Below are 20658 nucleotides of genomic sequence, written 5' to 3'. Positions count from 1 at the left end.
CCTTAACAGTTTAGTCATTCAGGAGGAGACAGAAAGCACGCAAATCAAATTGAACAATGGCAGAAACTGGAAGATGTATCTAATGTCATAAAGTGAAATTTCAAACGATCTCAATTCCAAGGTAAGAAGAATAAATACATGAAGAGGTGTTGTGAGGAACCACTTGTTTGTTCCTGGCTGCTCAGCCCCAAAATAGCTACACAGAAACTGTATTACTTAAATCACTGCTTGGCCCATTAGCTTTAGCTTCTTATTGGCTAACTCTTACATCTTAATTTAACCCATCTCCATTAATCTGTGCATCACCACAAGGTCGTGGCTTACCAGCAAAGTTTCAGCATGTCTATCTCTGGCAGTGGCTCCATGGCTTCTCCCTGACTCCACCCTCTTTCTCCCAGCATTCAGCCTAGCTTTTCCCTGTCTAACTAAGTTCTACCTTGCTATAGGCCAAGCCAGTTTCTCTATTCATTAACCAATAAAAGCAACACATAGACAGAGGACCTCCCACACCAAAGGGCAAAATTGAATCTACATTTAGATTTTAAATCTTCTTTCTCAGATGGAATGTAATAGCCAACTAAAACAAGCCAGGGTCCTGTAGCAGACAGTATGCAAGAGACTTGGATTTATTGACCATGTGCTAATCTGAGCCCCACCCCAAACTATATCCTTGTAGAATTGTAATGAAACCCCACCTTGGTCATACATGGAAACCTACTGTGAATGTAGCAAATGAATAAGCAAAATGTAGTGATGCTAAGATGCTAAGGACTCAGCCTCAGGGACTGTGATTCCACCTGTTTGGGGGAAGAAACTGTGTTTTGTTTCATATTGCTTTCTCTGCTTTGGTCCCTAAGCAACTCTAACGCATGGACTGGGATGGGAGCTTCTGCCTTGACTGTAAACCCCGCAGCCCACACCCTTCTTGCCTAGGACTTGGCACTTCTGCTTTGCCACCTGTCATTCTTCCTTCACTGATTTTCTTCTCCTAACCGTTCTCATCTTATACGTTACATATTGCCTCCCATCTTTGTAGTCTCCATCCTATAACAACAGTCCTGCATAGTCCTATTCCCGACTAAGAATTGCCCAGGCCATTGTCTCCAGTTCTGTCTGATCTCACTCCTCTCGGAAGTCTACCCTATTACTCCATCACATTCTTTCTTCAAGGTCACCCATGACTTCTGTGTTCCTAGAATTCTGGATAATTATAACTTAATGGCTTGAATGAGGATGACTTCCATAGGTTTGCATACCAGTTGTTTCCCAGCTGGTGGAAGTGTTTGGAAAGGAATATGAGGAGTAGCCTTGTCACTAGGAGGAGGAGCTGTGTCCCTAGGGATGGGCTTTGAGATTTCAAAAGACTTGCACCATCCCAGTGTGCTTTCCTCTCTGCCTGGCTGTAGCTCAAGATGCCAGCCCTCAGCCATTCCTTTCCTCTGCCATTATGGGCTCTCAGAAGCCATAAACCCCAAACAAACTCTTTATTCTATGAGTTGCCTTGGTGTCTTATTACAGCAATAGAAAAACAACCAAGACAATGGCTAAGACCCAGCCAGAGAGTCTAACAAGACTCAAACATACTTATTCCAACTAGCTGTAGGGTCCCTCTGAGACTCATTCTCCCCATCTACAAAATGACGGCCCTACCTTCAATGGCACAGGATTTGTGAGAGATTGTTCGTGGATGAATTCATCTCTGAGGGCTTTGGGGGAGGAGTTCCCCTGGGAGACCAGCTTCCAGTCAGATCCCAGCTTATCGTTCAAAACACAGCCCAGCCTGAACGCCAGTGTTGCAAGCTCAGAGCACTTTAACAGCCGTTTAGGCATGAAATAGACAGGAACATCTTGCTTAAAACCAGTGCTCTCCTGTTATTTTTAGTTCTGCCTTCTCTAACGTGTTTTCTTCTGGGAGTCGTAGAATAGACCGTGCTCAGAACACAGTCCAAACTCCAACTGAGTCTGCCCCTCAGTCCGCTTCAGCTCCTGCCATCCCTTCTAAACTCCTCAGGCCTCTTGACAGCCAGATCCACTCTGCTACAGCTTGACTATTAAAGCCCCCCTCCCTGGCTCGTGCTGAATCGCTGGTACCCAGCCAACATCCCTATTTTGGGAGATTGTGGAAACTTTATGATTTTTGGGGCCTTGCTAGAGAAAGTAGGTCACTGGAGGCAGGTCCTTGGAGGTCTTTTCCCCCTGGCCTCTTTCTTCCTCTCTCTTTCTCTACATCCTGTCCACTGTGAGGTGAAAAGGTTCCTCTAGTACCAGATGTTTCTGTCATCGTGAGAGACTACCCACAAATACGGCACTAAGCAATAGTAGACGGGACCTCATGCTAAGCAATAGTGGGTAGGACCTCTGAAACCATGTGCCTCAGTGAAAACTTCCCCCTTAAGTGGTACCTTGGTATTTTGGAATGAGTAGGCATCCCCACCTGTGGATCTCTCTAGGAGCTGCTTCCTCTACGTGCACCACTGTTCACTAACCCTTGGCTACCCTTCCCCTCTCACCCTTCACTTCTCAAGCTAGAAGACCCTTCCTCAGAGCCCTCCATCCTACGGAGATTCTTCTGAATCCCTTCCCGTCTCAGATCTGATTTCTGACCCTCATAACAGTGCACACTTGTACACATATAGCTGGACCTGGGGGTTGGTTTCAGGGCTGCGTACGTGTGTTATATTGAGACTTGTTTTCCTGTCTAGATTTTCTGTGTTGTGAGAACAGGGATTTTACTCGTCTTGTTGGCTGTGCACTCTGGCTGTGCTTGGAATAGTCAGATATTCAGATCGTCTTCTAAGCGGCCAAGAATGAATAAAGGCATAAATCAGTGAGAGGGGAAGATGAGTAGGAGGATAAGCAAGCCTACGTCACAGAGAGTGGCAGCGTGAGGACTGTGTGTGATGTCCACCTCTGTGACTGTGACTATATATCAGAAGTTATCCTTGGAACAAAAGAAAAAGGTCTGGGTCCCTCGGGCGAAGAGAAGCTTTGGAGCCATTTGCTGGGTACCACCTCCTCTGTGCCCTCATCTTGGCCCTTCTTAGTAGATGTTATCCTCATTGGCTTGCATGGTGAACACTGACCCTTGGAGTTTGGAAAGAGAAGGACTATGGAAACTAGTGTTTTTACCTTAGTTCACCCGCTACCCAGAGAGATTCACCCACCATCTTATCCAAACCTCGGCTTTGCCTAGCTTGGCTACCTGTGGCGTTTCTACTTACTCCTGCTGAGACTTGGGATGTCCAGGAGTTCTTGAGAACTAAATGAGGAAATCAACCGTTGAGCCCTTGGACTTGGGAGTCAAATTCTAGCCCTGCAACTTGTGTGCTAGTCTGGATTCCCAGTCTTTTTATTTTAAACTGGGAGTTGTCACTACTAGGGATGCTTCTGAAGAGTAAGTTGGCCAACTCATATAAGGGGTTTGGCTCTATACTTGTGAACAGTTAGTATTTGGTACTAATTCATCATTGCAATGCCTTTAAAAATGCATTTGATTTCCTTTTAATCACCCTCCTGTAGGCATAGAAATATACACTATGTCAACAGATGTGTGCTGAGAAATTGGAATCATTTTTGAAAACCAGAGGCCATGGGGAGGATATCAGTGGCTTACAGAATGATAGCTGCTGAATAAATAAATAGGCCTTGGGAAAGAGGAGGTGGGAGGCATGAACCGTCTTTCCAAGGCACTGCAGTGACTGGCGGCCCAACTCCCTGTGCTGTTGTTAGCTGCAGCTTAAATATCCAGAGAGAACCAGCTCCTGCCTTGTTCTTGGGCCCATCCATGGTGAGGAGAGGAGCATGGGCCTGCTTGAGGACCAGAGCCACGGGGACTCAGGGCAGACAGTTCTAGAAGGCTCAGATGCTGACTAGACAAAATGACCCTCACACTGACATCTTCTGACTCCTGTTTAGCTTCTTCCCTGCCCACATTTAGTTGTTTTCTGTTGTAACCCAGCACCCTCTCCCTCTGTCTTTCTAATGATTTTCTATGAGTGGCCTCTGCACTGTTGACCCGTTCACGTGGTCATTGAGTCAGCGCATGCTGACGGGATCCGTAGCAATTATCAGCTTACATCAATGAACCAGACATGTTTATGTCCTCAAAGACTTCCTTCCCAGTGAGGATAGACACACAAACACAAAAGAAATATATACCCATCGTGTGGTAATGGGGCTAATGGTCAATGCCCATGGAAAACTCCGAAGACGGAGAGGGTTGCCCTGTTCTTGAATCTTTTACCTATCCTCTTTTGATGGCTTCGTCTGTGGAATATGGGCTGGCTTCTCTCCTTAGGAGTGAGCACTTTCAGCATTCCCTAGATAAGACTCCCTTGTGATTTGACTACTGGGTGATTGCATTTTCCTTAACTGAGCCAGCCAAGCCCTTTCCAGAGTGTTCCATTGCAGGCGACCTGACAGGAGAGAACTGTCTCTGAGCCCTCCACGTCCTCTGTGACATTTTGGAGCATGCTGGTTGTCTAAATACCTTTGTTTAATCCCAAGCAGCCAATCTCTGTTCTCTGGAATCAGACTGGTTTCTTGGTGTCCATTTTAAATATATGTGTGTGTGTGTGTGTATACATTCACTTTCTGGGTTTTAGATCAACTGTAGACTATAAATAAGAGAAGTAATCATGCCTTTGTGACTTAAGTCACAGAATGATGACATCAGAATGAAGCCCAGCCCTAGGAGGACCTAGTCCAGGTAAAATGATAGCAATGGTAGTAACACGGTTTTGTTTTATTTTGTTTCTAACAGAGATCAAACCCAAGAGCTTGTGCATGCTAAGCATGTACTTGGTTATGGAGCTGCGCTAGCAGGCCCAGAAATGTTTTTTAAAAGACAAGTTAGAACCCTATTAAATCATTCTATCTATAGTTAATGCTCATGTTTACCACATTTGAGAGAGCCAGATTAATCCTTCTCTGTGGACTCGTGCTAAAAGCAGAAAGTGAGACGAGGAAAGGCTTTGAAATAGTTTTGTGCACTGGTGCGTCGTCTCTGTGGGCAAAGGCATCTTCTCCACAAATCTGACAGCCCGAGTTCAATCTCTGGAGCCCACGAGGGAAAGAGAAGGGACTCTGGAAGTCGTCTCTGTCCTCGTCCCCCGTGCCACGGCATCCATGCATGGTGCTGTCTTCTCGGCAATCATTGTTCTTTGAAATGAAAGAAAAATTGAAAACAGTTATTAGCTGCCTCTGTAAAGCGTGGCGCTCAGATGTCCTCTCTTTGCAGGATGTGTGGCTCCTCAATGACAGGGCTGTCCTTGACACAGCTTTGGTTCCGGTAGCCGTGTTTGGGGTGGTCAGCTGTGTTGTGAGTATATTTAGCTTATGCTAAATGCCCCTGGGAAGATGAGCATCATCTGTTTTCAGTTTAATTGTGTTTGGGGCATGGTACATTTTTTCCAGATGAATAAATATTAAACATTTCCCACTTCCTGAGGAAAACTAGGGTTGAATTTGAAGCACTAGTTATCAAACATACTTTAAATCCCATGAAAAAGAAATATAAGGAGTGATGGGCCGTTTACAAGACTTTAAAAAATGTATTGCTCTATAAAAATGCCAGGTTTCAGATGAAAAATTATATACATGCCTGACGGGCGGTTGACTCCTCCCATTCCTACTAGCGTGGAGGGATGGCAGGGCTGACCAGGGCTTGGCGGTAGTGCCTCAGGAATACCGCAGCTCCACAGCGCCTCCCCACAACATGGAAACTGCTCCACGTCGTGCTGGATCCAGATGCGGACAGCCTCCACAGCACACCAACTTGGAGATTTGCATATTTGAATAGAAAATATCTTAAGCCTTATCACTGTCATTAAAAGAGTTTGCTCTGGGCTGATGGAAAAGTCAATTTAACCAGCAACATTCATCTGCTTCTTCATAAACCGTAAAGCTTCCCAGCAGAGATCCTAAAGGAAAAGTTGAAGCCAACTGTAAATAGATTTAGGAGGATGACGGCATATTCCTCTTCGTGTGTCCACAGCATGTGGTCGTTCTGATCTACCCCCTGCTAACATGCTCAGGACCTCAGCCTCCTGGAGCTTCCATCATCCTCCATCCTTTGCCTTCCCATTCGTGGCATAAATTAGGAAGGTATGTACCAGAGCACTCCGGATGTGAATCGTCTCCCCTGGTCCCAGGCACATGTGTTTGTAGGTAGCATGTGTCTCTATGTAGAGTGGCTGTGGTAGACTATGGGTAGGTAGAGCGTGTCTCTATGTAGAGTGGTCTGTGGATAGACTATGGGTAGGTAGCACGTGTCTCTATGTAGAGTGGTCTGTCTGTAGACTATGGGTAGGTAGATTGCATTTAAGTGTACACTGGTCTGTAGGAAGATCTGAAGCCAGTGCAAAGGCTTAGAGAAAAGAGAATTCTCCTGGCCTGTGCTGCTGGCTTACCAGCTGCCCTGATCCTTCACAAGCTCTCAGGTGTGATGCTGTGGGGCTCCATGGCAGGTCAGATTGCTCACTGGCTTTGCCATTTCACCCTGCCCCCCGTAAATTCTCAAAGCCTGACATGGAGCTGACTATACATACTTTAAAGTGTGCAAACCATTGTGGATTTTCTTCATCATTTCCACACCCTAGCGATGAAAAAGCTTCAGAACGCCGTCCTTAAAGTTATATGCTTGGGAGCCGGGTGGTGGTGGTGCACACCTTTAATCCCAGCACTCGGGAGGCAGAGGCAGGCGGATCTCTGTGGGTTCGAGACCAGCCTGGTCTACAAGAGCTAGTTCCAGGACAGGCTCCAAAACCACAGAGAAACCTTGTCTCGAAAAATTAAAAAAAAAAAAAAAAAAAAAAGTTATATGCTTGGATGTCTCCAAAATAACTGAGTTAAAGGGCAGTCTATAAAAAATCATCCAGTCATATTTTTTTTCTGTTCTAAATTGTGCTCAGAGAGATTTCTTTTCTTTAAGCCAAAGCTTTTCAATGGTGTCTATTAAATGTATAGACTTCAAGTGAGAAACTCACAAGAATCTGTTTTACATCAGAATTATTCTATGGCTGAAAGTAAACATAAAGGAAGATGGGTCACTTCTGGAACACTCAAAGGTTCAATCGTTGGCCCGCTGAAATATATTGCCGCTTTTCTGTAGGCAAAGGTGTAAGCTGCAGGCAAAGAAGCTCCGAGTTCTGTCTCAACTTCCTTCAGTTCTCCGCCAAGGCTTGGAAGAGCCCTTGGTGTATTGCCTGAGATGAGCGTGGCCACAAATGGTGCCTCGCCAAATCCTCAAACACACAGAACTCACCAGTTACATTTTCTATCACGTCAGTTACCCTTTCATGTTGAATTATTGCAATCGGTGTTTTAACTTTAAAAAAATCAGGGAGGATGAATGGTCATACAGTCCTTGGGCTTTTACCCCCAGTAAAGGTAGCATTGATCCTTACTAATTCAGTGATGCCAGCTGGGATTTTTAAAGCAGATCTTCTTAGACGGCTTTGGCCTCTTGGTAGCTTTGGAATTATATTATAGAGATCGATTGGATTGTCTAGACTGGTGGCCCCAGAGGTATTAAAATGCCCTTTCTTCAAAGAGAGGGCTTAAACTCCAGACGTCCATTAGTGGTAGGGTCTGGAGACCCCATCTTCTGCCTCGGGGCTTTCTCCGCAGACTTGCTGAGTTGGTCTCCTCCCAGAAGGCTCACTTGGATCCTTTCATTCTCCTGGGCTCTATTGTCCTGAGAATCTAACTTTCTGCTCTTAGTTATCTGCTTCCACCACGTGTTCCTGAGATAAAACCCAGCTTAGCAGGCCCAGTCAACAGGAGCTTTTTCCCAAGGAACCATCTACCATTCCTTACTGATGCTTTAAAAGATTTATATGTGTGTATATGTGTGTTTTTGTGTGTGCACGCGTGTATGTGCAATGTGCACATGAAGACCAGAGGACTACTGGGGGTGTCATTCCTCAGGAGCTGTTTACCTAGTTTGTGAGCCAGACTCTTCCATTTGGCCTCTAACTAGTCCCAGCAAGACTAGTTAGTAGTAGGGTAGGCTAGTCCCAGCAAGGCTGGTTAGTAGTAGGGTAGACTAGCCACAGCAACTAGTTAGTAGTAGGGTAGGCTAGTCCCAGCAAACCCAGGGCTCTGCCTGCCTCTCCAGCACTGGTTTCAAGTCTGTGTCATCACACCTGGTATCTTTATGTGGATTCCAGGGATGAAATGTGGGTCCTCTGGCTGTGTGACAAGCTCCTTATGGGCTGAGCTATGTCCCCGGCACTGTGGATTGTGACTGCTCAGTGTGCTATTTTACAGTCATGTTTTACACACGTGGAAGGCAGCTCCTTTGGTGCTAGGCGCTGACCCTGAGGACCTGTCTTCTCCGGTGTCCTTCCTCCTCAGGGCCTCAGATCCTCAGGATCTTCCAAGGATCCTGGAACTGTTAGGGAGTCGATCCCGGCCTCCCATGGTATTGGCTCTGTCTTGTGTCCTAGAGGAGCCTATCTTGTTGATCTGCGCCAGTGACTCAGGAAGTCAAGCCTCCAGCGCGTCCCCAAGCACGGTGAGGATGCCCCTGAAAGGTGTTGCTCACTTCTGTTCTGTTGCCTGTTTCTTTCAGATCATTCTCAATTCCAGTCCTGTGGAGCCTCCTGAAAGCTACAGCCACACGGTAAGTGCACATTTAGAATTCTCTTCTCGGCTGCGTTTTGTTCAATGCTTTCATGAAAATCGTTTTGTTCAAGTATTTTATCGGTGAACAGCAGCAGAAGGAATGAGGGTTTTATGTACAGGAGAAACACTGAGCCATCGCTTTAAAATTGATAGAACTAGTAAATGGACAGAGATGAAAAAATAAAGCTCAGATTACCTCCAGGGATACGCACAGCAACCTTCCCTGACATGTTAAAGCTGGGCCATCGTCCAAGCAGTATTTCATTCAGATGGTGCCAGGCACATATATGTTTGGGGAATGTATAGACGGGTTAGATGACTCGGCAGTTTGAGATGTGGAGCCTTGGGAAGTGTGCCAGCTATGGATCTGGGTAAATCTGGATCTGGGTGCTTCGTTCCGATCCCTGACTCTGCCACTTAGTGGCTACACCTATGTCAGCTCCTCTCTGTGGCCTGGTGTCCTCCCCCTTACAATGATTCTAATAGGACCGCCTCGCTGGCTGATACAATTGCCACTTAAAATATTTGTTAAAGTTTGATTTTATTTCTTATTGTTCTCTGTTTGGGGTTTAAGACAGAATCTCACTCCACAGCTCAGGCTGTCTCCAGACTCACTATGGAGCCCAGGGTGGCCATGAACTTACGGCCCTTCTTTTGTCTCTCCTACTGAGTGCTGGGATTATGGGTATGAGTTGTCATGTCCAGAAATGAGGACATGACATGGCGAGGGTAGGAGCATCTGCGTGTCTTGTATGGAGACTGTAGCACTGGTTTGCTTTAAAAGCATTGACACCCCCATAGCATCGATCTCCCTGCACTGAAAACTCTGCTTCCCAGATCTGTTCTATGTTAAAAGCGGGGGTTCTTTGAGGAAAGGGTTGATTTAAGGGCAGGAAATGCACAAGATAAGCTTAGCGTATCCCATGGTACCAGAAACTGAAGAAATGAAAAAGAAAATGGTAAAACAAAGTTCCCCACCTGCCTCTCACGCAAATGTGGGGCCCAGCTGCAAGAGCACCCAATGGCTGGGACAGTTTCAGCCACGTAATAAATAAAACAGCCTTGAGCTATAACCTAAAGGATGCATACCTGCGCTCATATCAGTGATTGTGTGGATAAACAATAAATGGTGGAGACCCCCCCCCAGAAGAAGAATCTCAGCTAGGGTACCCGCCGTCCCCTGTAGAAGAATCTCAGCTAGGATCTCCCCACCCCAGCAGAAGAATCTCAGCTAGTATCTCCCCACCCCAGCAGAATAATCTCAGCTAGGATCTCCCCACCCCAGCAGAAGAATCTCAGCTAGGATCTCCCCACCCCAGCAGAAGAATCTCAGCTAGGATCTCCCCACCCCAGCAGAAGAATCTCAGCTAGGATCTCCCCACCCCCAGCAGAAGAATCTCAGCTAATTTTCTTATAGAGTGGGAAGTGGGAAGAAACAATCCTACTTCAGACAGAAACGTTCCCTGCTCTGGGGGACGGAGACCAGAGCTTTGTCTCTGCCAGGCAAGCCCTCTACAGTCTCACCTCCACCAGGGAATTGCGTGCGGTTCACATCACGGTGAACCATCACATCAATAAGAGACATCTTCAATCTATAGTGAGAAGGACGCTTTACCTTTGGGATTTTCATCCCCACACGCTCCCTGACTCTAACCATGAGGCAAACATAAGACGAAGTCTAATATCTGCCTATTCTAAATGTTTGGTCAGAACTCTTCCGAACCATCAGTGTATTTAAAACAGGCAATGTAGGGGAAATTGTCCCAGGCAGATGCCTAAGTCAGACTATGACTGAAAGTCAGCTTGTGTCATAGCCAAGTCTACTCTGGGGCGGACATAAAGCTGAAAAAAGCAGGAACAAAGTGTGGAGTGTAGTCGGCAATGAGATGTGGTATGCTTTATCATGTATTGGTTGTGATACACACCATTACTAACATTTGGGTAGCTGAGCTTGGAGTCCACAGTTTCTCTCTGCCTATCTTCACAATGATCCTATAAATTCTTAACTTATAAATGTTGGAAGATTAAATTTTAATTTTTTAAAAGTGAAAGTATACCTCTCCCTCAAAGCAACAGCAAACAAACCAAGCCTTCCAATGAAAAAAAATATTTTTATTTATGTGTATACGTGTGTGGTATGTGCACATGCGTGCAGTTACCCACAGAAGCTAGAAGAAAGTATCAGATCCCCCGGAGCTTGAGTCCCAGGCAGTTGTGAGCCACCCAACATGGGTGCTGGGAACCTTCAGGTTCTCTGCAAGGTCTCCCTGGACCATTGAGCCCCCACCTACAACCCCCACCTGCTAATTTTTAAGTATGGGGGGAAAAACATTTTGGTGTATAATTTGTGTTCAAGATTCCTACCTAGAGAAGTATATTCATCAGTGAACTTTTAAATTACACAGGCAATATTCATGTATACAGCATTCAGCTATATTTTATATCATCCTTGGAAGGAAGAACAAGTTGGATATGGTAGTGCATGTCTGTAATCCCAGCACTTGTGAGGCTGAGGTAGGAGGATCTGGAGTTCAGGATCTGGCTACATAATGGGTTCCTGTTTGGAAATCAAAAGTACAAACAGTAATGACAACTAGGAAAAAAAAAAACAGGGAACAAAATAATCGTCAAAGCTGAAACATAATTATTTGAGTAGAAAGAGAATTAGAATTCTCTTGGTTCTTTCTGCCTTGCTGTGGCCACACACCTGACAGAAAAATGGAAGGGGAAAACGGAGAATTAGAATTCTCTCGGTTCCTTGTGCCTCGCTGTGGCCACACACCTGACAGGAAACAGAAGGGAGCAGATGCTCATCTGACTCATGGTTTTGGAGAGATTGCAGCCTGGCATAGCCGGGAAACCAAGGCAAAATGGCTCCATCTGTAGAGGAGACGAGGCAACAGTATTTCCCCCGCAGACCATGAAACGGAGAAAGCTACCTGGAACCAGGGCTGGGAATAACCTCCAAGGGCTTGTCTCTGTTAACCCAACCCTGCCTCACCTCCTAAAGACCCCACAGCCTTCGAACGATGCACAAGTGGGGGCCTCGTGTTCAAAACATGAGCCTGTGGGACACTTCAAAGCCAAGGCATAACAGAAACCGTGAGTCTTGTTGTCTATTGCTACATAACAAACCACCACAAATACAGGACTTAAATCTGTTTCCATGCACCGAGTCTGCTGGCAGCTAGCCCCAGCTTTGCTTACTGTCTCACAAGGCAGCTGTTAGTCCCTCTGGTCCTTTATCAGGGCTCAAGGGTTTTCTTTCAGTTCATGAAGTTATGAAATTCAGTTGCACTTGGAATACTGAGTCTCTCGTTTTCTTTGGGACTGTCGCCTGGATCTGTCCTCATCAAGGAACTACCCATCACCCCATGCTCTGTGACATTTCATAGCCCTGTGTCCACATGACAGCTTATGTTCTCAAAGCCAGCAGAAGACTCTCTCGTCTTCCGAGTTGGCGTCTTACAAAGCAATTAGGGAAATACCTACTCAGTTGGCATTATCATGGCTGGCTAAATGTAAATGACAGGCCAAGCCTGCACTTCACAGGCAAGGCTCACACTGGGGATTGCGCGAGGATGTGCACAGTGTGACGTGAGGCTTGTGTGTAACAGTCATGAGTTGTGGGACATTGGGACATTGTGGGACATTGGGATCTCATGGCTGTTGGGATTGCTACCATCGTCAAGCAAAGCAGCAAAAGTTGAGATTAAAGGGATGTGCTCACCGCTTGCTTCCGAACATATTTCTGTTGGAGGTAAACAAATGGGTTTGCCTCTTACCCCAAACTAGCAGCGCCCTTCAAAGTTATCAGATGAGAGTTAGGATTACATGAAGATCAAGGCGTCAGAAAAAAAATATTTGGAGATAGTTCTTAAATGTATCACTGTATCTCTGACTAGTCTTTTTCTAGCACATAAATATGCTCTTGGCAACCATGTTTATGAATTTTGAGAACTCACTCAGTCAAAGCTCAGATAATATAATAGCATTGCTAGTTTTTCGTGGTTATTCATTTTAAGGCAATTTGGGTTTTTTCATACTTTCATTTCAAACTTCTGTCCACTAATAACTAATTGGTAGAATGTTTTCATTAAAGTTGTATGTCTCATGCTTTACATGTGTTTGCTTGTTTAAAATATATTGGATATTCGCTTTTGCAGACTCATCATGAATTCTGAGTCCTTTTCTCATTAGATATCACACACAGAAATGCACAAATTACTGTAACCACTACCTACATCTTTGGCATTTCGGGTTATCTTTTTCTCATTTTGGTCTCGTGGCTCCGTGAAAACCGAATCATCGAGAAGCCCTATTGCATATTTAGGCTTCAGAAGTCACCTTCCAGCAGCTGCTTGACTGGAAATAAACTCAGGACTCTGCCAGCCTCGGTGGGTGGGCTTGGGTCTCGTGATCGCTGTCCAGAGAGTCCCTGATGAGGCCACTAAAAGCCTGTGAGGGGACACAAAGTCTTTGCTATTTAAGACTCAGATCTGCAGCTGCCTTGATGGAGGCCTAAGGTGAGGCAAGGGGGAAACATACATTGGAAGTCATTCGGTTAAGACCCTGCGGGAAAACCGGATTCCCATGGTCCTCCCGCCTCCCTTCTCTCCTTTGGAAAACCGGATTCCCATGGTCCTCCTGCCTCCCTTCTCTCCTTCCCGAGTCTTCTCCCCGTTCCCCTGCTCACTCACAGTAAGCCTCGGCTGTAGATGTTGGCTTCCCTTGTGCCAAGGGCTCTAAAGGGCTGTGTTCCAGAGCAATGGAGCCTAATAGACTGCGGCTATTGGTGAAGTAAAGGTCAACGCTTCCTCCCTTCCTTTTTTTCTGCTTTGGGGTGGTTTTCTTTGTAGGAACTAAATAAAAGTGTCTTTTTAAAACATACAGACAATAGTAGAGGTAAAAACAAGTCACCTTTCCTGCCTGGGGCAAGCGCACGCAGGGATGTGTTTATCTCTGGGTGAGAGATGGTGAGTCTTCCTCAGGCTGCCTCCAGTGGAACCATGTAGAATTTCCCTCAGCTCCTGAACTCTGATGACACTCAAGCTCTTCCGTGTGTTTCTTTCCTGGGTGGGGCTTGGGATTACCTAACAGTGTCCTCAGATTTATTTGACACATACCTTAATGTATAAATCTGGTAACTCACCTCTTACTGAAATTCTGGATGTGTTTAGCTGACAGTTGTAGCAATGATCAATAGGCTTTGTGTGGGAAGATGGTTTGCTTTGAAGTGCGGCATTGTATTAGTAAGACCTCAACAATGCATCTGCCATCGGGCTTTTGTTTCTCGGGACAAACTAATGGCGTTTTGCTTGTCAGTGATTAGGGAGCGCCCAAGCAGCAACTGGAGCAGGCAGTGCAAGCTCACGCTGTAAACAAGACAGACACGCACCCACTCGTGTCATTTCTCTGTATCCGATACTGCCCCTGAGACTGTGTCTCCAGCAGAGCTGACACCACCCCCTTCAAGTCTGACCTCTTCTTTCCTGAGCTTCCTGCCCCGACTTTCTCATGGGTTGCTTGCTGCTGGGACAGTTTCTCTTAAAGGACTATACGATCTTTGAAAAGCAAGAACTTAGAAGTTTGCTTGTGTTTAATAACAACACTAAACTCAGTGTCCCTGGTGCTCGATGTCACTAGCTAGTTCTCATCCCCTCTTCTTCTTCTTCCTCTTCCCCTCCCGTCCTCCTCCTCTTCCTCCTCCTCCTCTTCCTCCTCCTCCTCTTCTTCCTCCTCTTCCTCCTCTTACCTAACAGAGTTCTTACAATGGAGTATGGTACAACTTCTCCATTTCAGGAGCACAAACACCGGTAGGCCCAGCAAAGCCTCCACACCTGTTCTTAGGACCACCCCGTCTTCCTTGTCTGTCCATCCTCGAGCCCCCACCTTTCTTTCCAGGCATCTGTTCTACATCTCAGCCTCTAGATCTTCTCCTTGAGGGCATTCCAACTGAAAATTAGCTGTCCTAAGTGGATTGTATCCTAAGAAATCAAGCCATGAGTCAGAATGACGTTAAGACCCAAAGTAATGTACCTCCAATGTTGAGCTTCCTGACTCTGGAAACATGGAAGTATTTTTTAATCCATCTGGCTCCCCTTAAATCATATCACAAATGCAGTTGCTTATGCTGAGAGCTGTTTGAAAAGTGTAAATTCAAACTCCGGCTGTTTGGGTCAGATGCTCTGGGGCAGGGAGGTTCAGGCTACTCCACAGCCCAGGAGGCTGATGGGAACCTAAAAGAAAGCTTTTCTCATTTTGCGACCCTGGCTTCCACTCCCCGTCTTTCTGCTTACTGCCCATAAGTCCTTGGGCAAATTTCCGAGTTTGGAGGTTGAGGTCAAGAGTGGGACCACTGAGCAAGACAGCAATGGAGGCGGAGATAGGAGGATGTCACAGAATAGCGCTTCCCACCTTCTAGGAAGCAATGAATGTTGGCCCATGGCTGTGCCTGTTCAGCCATGACACCTCTTTCATCCCTGGTCCATTCTTGTAAGCACCTGATGGGGAGTGCTCTCACCCCAAGTGGGAGATGCCAAAGACAAAATTGCAGCAGTTCAGTTGGAGGTGTGGCCTGCTCATGATTCCAGAGCCAGGTAGCCTCTGATTCTGTGAAATAAACCAGGCTTCCAGTGGGGCGAGCAGAGGGGGCTAGGGGGCAGAAGGAAATAAGAAGCAAAGGACAGCTTGCTCTTTTCCAGAGTTCCTGTTCTCCCTAATCTCATAGGGTAGAAATAGAGAGGTGTTCTTGATCATGCCTGCTCATCCAAACTGCCCTGCCCTGATGGACTGCTATAGATAACTTTAATCATCAATCTTCCTCCTCCCTGCTCCTCCTAACACGTTTCAGGCTTCAGTTTGTTTACCTAACACTTAGCATGTATGACTCTGTTATGATCTGCTCTGTGTAGGTTTACTCCATGTGGCTTGTCTAAAATTATGGCTTCCTATAAACTCTTGCTTAGCATGCATCTTATCATCGTAGCTGAGGGATAAAGGTGGCTTCCTCCTTGATTGAAACCTTGTGTTTCCAAGTCTCCCTTCTCCTGTGGTCTATGCGGCCTTCAAAGTCAGTGTCTGCTCACTCCTTTTACCCCACACTTAGTCAACAGTGGGCTTATTTGGAAAGGTAAAGTATCCTGGATCTTTCTAACGTGTTGTTATATAATGTGTTGATTATAAGAGTTATATGAGGACTCAGTATGAGTACATGCATGTATTTTTATTGCCAAGGATGTGCAAAGGAAGATGGCTCTGCCATGGCTTGGAATGCTCCAACTCAGTGCTTTTGGGGTCACTAAAGGAAGCAGAGACTCAGGAAAGCTCCAACTGCCCCCCCCCCAGCTAAAATGCTGGTCATGTTGCTTGGAAAGAGAAGCAAACTCCTCAACCCAAGCTTATAAAATTAGAAGGATGTAAAAGCAAGCCTGCTGCCAGAGGGGAGGAATTGGCAGAATGGGATGGATCCTCGCAGCCACCTGGTGTGTGATTTAACTCTGCTCTGAGCTTTTGTTCCATGATATTTGTGACTGGGTTTATTCCTAGTCCCTTGTCAAAAGTGGCGTTTTTATAAACGGGTGGATGTTTTCCTTCCATTCTTGTTTACACCTTCCCATCCCGCTGTTTACAAGATTGGTCTCTCACACTCTGCCTGGGGTGTTTTCTATTATTGTGTAGCGAAAATTGCCAGAGGAGTCTTTAAGGCGCTCTCTTTGGAGAGGCAGGGGAGCTGCGCCACCCTGCAGGCTCTCTCTCTGCATGGTGCAGTGTCTCCCCCATGAAAGGGGCACATAGCTATTATGAACCTGTGACCAGCTGTGAAATTTTGCACATCCGAGTATTTTGAATGCTTGAATGTATCTGTTGTGTATCTCATGATAGAGCTCACGTGGGCTGATGCCTAGGGCTGAAGGAGGTGTGACTCCTCAAAGTGGAGCCCTTCCTACCTTCTTCCCAGCTTTGTGTTATTGCAATGAAGTTATTGCTTCCTCTCCCTGTTCGTTCACACCCCTCCCTCATCTTCATCCTTCTCACCCATTGCCATGGTCCTAGCCTCAGTGTTCAGATGGTGACAAGGGATGGCGGCACCCAGGACCCACTGGAAAGGGAAATTGTAGGTTTGTCTTGATGTTTCTGAAGCGTGGAAGCCAGAAAAATAAGATCTCGAGAAGCACTGCTTCGACTACATCTGCTCTCCTCCTAGCTGTGATGGTTCTTTGTTCCCAGAGGAACAGCTTAGGCAAATGGATAGAGCCAAGTTTTCCCTTGACTTTCTGGAGTTTCTTCTCGGCCTCACCTTTCCAGGAGCCCTTTCCACGCTCTCTGTGGCAGGTCCCCTCCTCTGCTTCTGTTGACACTTCATGTGCCACAGACGTTTGTCATGGGGCAGATGCTGTTTCACCTTTCTGTGTCTTCCCTGGGTGCTAATTTCCACCCCCACCAAACATCTCAGTTATTAATCCTGAGGAGTAGAGCTCGCTAACCTGAACTGGGCACTGTGGTACAGATCGGTGCTATTGGAGCACTCTGGTGTAGATTAGGGGCACGGAGAGCCTGTGGTTTGCAGATTTCCATCCTAGAGAAGGCAGCAGCTGTCACAGAGGCTTTGTAAGTTCCTATCTGTAAGAAGCAGGGTGACAAGAAAGGGATCCAGTTCCAAAGCTCAGAGGAGAGGTAGCAATGAGTAGGTGGCTCTCTCTGAGTCCGTGACTTGATATCACAGAGATATAAGATGCTAATGTGAACTTGACGGTATCTGTACCTGGAGATACTAAGTTTGTGCAGAAGTGACTTCTTGACATCGGTTCCTAAAAACTTACTTAGTTACTTCAATCTGTTAATGTGGTTACTTTTTTAAAAAGGTTTAGTTATTTTTATTTTATGAATGTTTTGCTTATGTGTGTGGTACTCCAGAGGCTAGAAGAGGGTACCAGCTACTTTGGAATTGGAGTTACAGATGGTTGTTAGCTACCACATGAGTGCTGGGAACCAAACCTGGGTCCTCTGCAAGAAGAGCAAAGTGCTCCTAATCACTGAGCAATCTCTCTGGTTCGCAATGTGACTACCTTCTAACTGATTTGCTTTTGTATTTCAGTAAATAGAATGTATCTGCCACCAATCTACATATGTCCCTTTAAAAGTGATCTACACTTAAGTCTGAATGTGACCCCATAGGGGAAGGCCTTTGATTGGGGCCTTCAGGAGCTGAGAAAGATCACATTGGAGCAGGCTCTGGGCACTGGCCGGGGGTGTGGACTTCACTTCACGCAGTGGCTAGTGAAGAGCTTTTTCAACAAGGGAGCGACACCCCCACACTCAGACTTTAGGGTGCTCATTCAGCGGCCATGTGTGGAGATTACAAGAAAAGAGAATAGAGATCATGGAACTAGTTAAAGCCAGTTTCAAAAGAGTGGTAGGATTTGATGATGGCCTCAAACCATAGGTCCAGGAATATGGAAGGGAAGGTGGATTTGAGAGCCATGGTTGCAGCAAAACCAACCAAGAGTTGGCCACTGAAAGAGTGGGGGAGACAGGATCTGGAGCTGATGTAATTGGAAGGCCAAAGAAGATAACAAAAACTAAGGTTCCGAGGGAGCAAAAGAGATGGGGGTCATAGCAGAATCTCCATTTCAAATGAGTTCAGAAATGCTATAAATATCCACAGAAAAACACAGCAAAGGCTGGGGGCAGAGAGGAAGGTTTAGTCTTTTTTCTGGGAAAAAAGTTATTACCGGAGCCACGAGATAGAAAACCAAGGGGAGAAGTTAGAGAGAAACTCTGAAGAAACAGCTACAGGGGCTGTCAGATTAAAGTAGGGAGCCCAGAACTGAGGCTCAGGTGGAAAAGAATACTATTTCAGTATCAAAACTCCCAGACAAAATTTTAGACGATATATACTAAAAATCTTTTAATATTGATCTAAAATTCAATCTAACTAAAAGTTTAGTATTTTTCTTTGGCTCGATCTGGCAACTCTAGACAGTGGAGATGCCCTCATTTATACATTGGCCAGAAGAGGAGGGGAGGAAGAGGCGATAGTGAGCCTAGGAATAGCACACAGGTCCCAGGAAAAGTCCGGAAGTTGCTGCTGCATTGCCGCAGAATTAAGAGGCACAGTATATTAGAGCTGTGCAGAAGGGTCAAACCCACTGCCCTGGACTGTTGGGAATCCTTAGGCAGCTTGTGGACAGCAAATGGAGATCTGGTTGCCCTGGGTGAAGGGGTAGAGGCAGCGAGAAAGGAACCTGTGTCCTCCGATTAAAAAGCAGATGGGCAATGTCTGTTAAGGCGGCAGAGAAGAAGGCAAACCTTCAGGATTGAGGGGGCCGAGGAAGAGCCAGAGAGGCAGACTCAGAATGGAAGAGGGGTGGTGGGGAGGTGTGGGAGCCCTGGGAGGGGGTTACGAATAGATGGTGGATGGACACTTGGCAGGGGGCTGCACCCTGTTCACCCTGTTCCTTGGACTCATGAAGGAAGCAGCAGGAAATAGATGTGGTTTTCAGAGGCGAGAATATCATTGAAAACCCTTCATGCACAGCTAGACTGGGTCATTGCGAGTGAACGAGATAGAGGCAAAATTGGGGAGCAGAAAGGAAGGCTGGGGCTCAAAATAAACCCTGTTTGTTGATTGTGGGAGGGATAAGATGAAGAATGCAGAGGGGCTTGCAGCTCATCCAAGAGGGAGCGCTTTGTCTCCCTCCACACGTGCTTTCTTTCTATTCTGGCAATCCATATCAGCTCACAGCAGGGGAAGTGCTCACCAGGGAGAGAGCAATAACAGCAGCAGAATTAAACAGGCTTGCTCCTCTCCATTCCCTCATACCCAGAGATCCTGACCTGCTCACAGGCAGGGTTGTTTGCCCACATCCCCAGTCTAGAAAAGGCACAGCAGGCATGGCTGGGGGCAGGCATGTTTGGAGTCTTGTGGAGTCCTAGTCTAGCGTTCTTACCATCATATAGACCATGTCTGTGTGATCAAGGGTCTTGCCATGTCACACTCAGGTATCAGGGACTGACAGATCGATGCACACACCCTGATCCCATCACCCTTCTGCACGCTGGAAACAGTTGGAAGTTCTGCAGGTGAGAAGACAGGTCAAGCCTGCAATTTTGCAGCCTCTTTGCCTCTCTTCTTGCAAGAGTAGAGGCGCTGTGTGCAGCCCTGCGAGGGAGCCTTTACAGAGCTACAGAAATGAGAGAGAGAGAGAGAGAGAGCCCAGACAGAGTTATTTCAAGGAGGGGGTGGGGCAGTACTGCCTGCTGAAGCTCTCCTGCCTCCAGATAACATTTCCAGTCCCACTCAAAAGTGCTTTCTCTTCCTCCCTGCGGCCCCAACACAAAGGCACAAATGAAATTCCTAAAAGCAGACACTGCTGTCTGGTTATTTTTAGTATTTGATGTTAGTATTTATCAAGCTTTGCAGTGTTAATTTGTCCTCCCACCCATTTATCTTCATGCCTCCTTGTGCTGGGCTTAGAAGAGACTCACAGGAGAAGCAGCTGGTGACCTCGCAGAAACGTGTCCTAGAGAGAGGAGCCCGGGTCTTTAAAATCACTCTTCCTCACCCCTGCCTTGCAGAGAAGAAAGCTGGAATCTGCTAGCCATGGGAGCAATAAAACCATTGGTGAATTTGAACCCATTAGACTGTCTGGGTAGTATATTTAGTCAGGTCAAGTACCCTGATAACAAAACTTGGTTCAGGAGTCCTCCCATGCAGAAGATTCAGGAGTCCTCCCATGTGGAAGATCAGGAGTCCTCCCATGCGGAAGATTCAGGAGTCCTCCCATGTGGAAGATCAGGAGTCCTCCCATGCGGAAGATTCAGGAGTCCTCCCATGTGGAAGATCAGGAGTTCTCCCATGCGGAAGATTCAGGAGTCCTCCCATGCGGAAGGTTCAGGAGTCCTCCCATGTGGAAGATCAGGAGTCCTCCCATGCAGAAGATTCAGGAGTCCTCCCATGTGGAAGATCAGGAGTCCTCCCATGCGGAAGGTTCAGGAGTCCTCCCATGCAGAAGATTCAGGAGTCCT

At 46.5% G+C, this 20658-nt stretch overlaps 1 protein-coding gene across 2 annotated transcripts in view; it reads left to right on the top strand.

Moving 5' to 3' along the window:
• Ncald (neurocalcin delta) overlaps window positions 1-20658 on the top strand; it is a 284369-nt gene that overhangs the window by 122862 nt on the left and 140849 nt on the right. For both annotated transcript variants that reach the window (XM_050163132.1, XM_050163141.1), the window contains one exon: window positions 8576-8626. The gene's annotated coding sequence lies outside the window, so the exon portion shown is untranslated. The remainder of the gene's footprint in view (window positions 1-8575; window positions 8627-20658) is intronic.

This window comes from Alexandromys fortis, unplaced genomic scaffold (assembly GCF_014885135.2).
Source record: "Alexandromys fortis isolate MF-2015 unplaced genomic scaffold, M_Fortis_MF-2015_v1.1 scaffold_17, whole genome shotgun sequence".
Classification (NCBI taxonomy): domain Eukaryota; kingdom Metazoa; phylum Chordata; class Mammalia; order Rodentia; family Cricetidae; genus Alexandromys; species Alexandromys fortis.
This window is presented reverse-complemented; position numbering and strand designations above follow the sequence as displayed.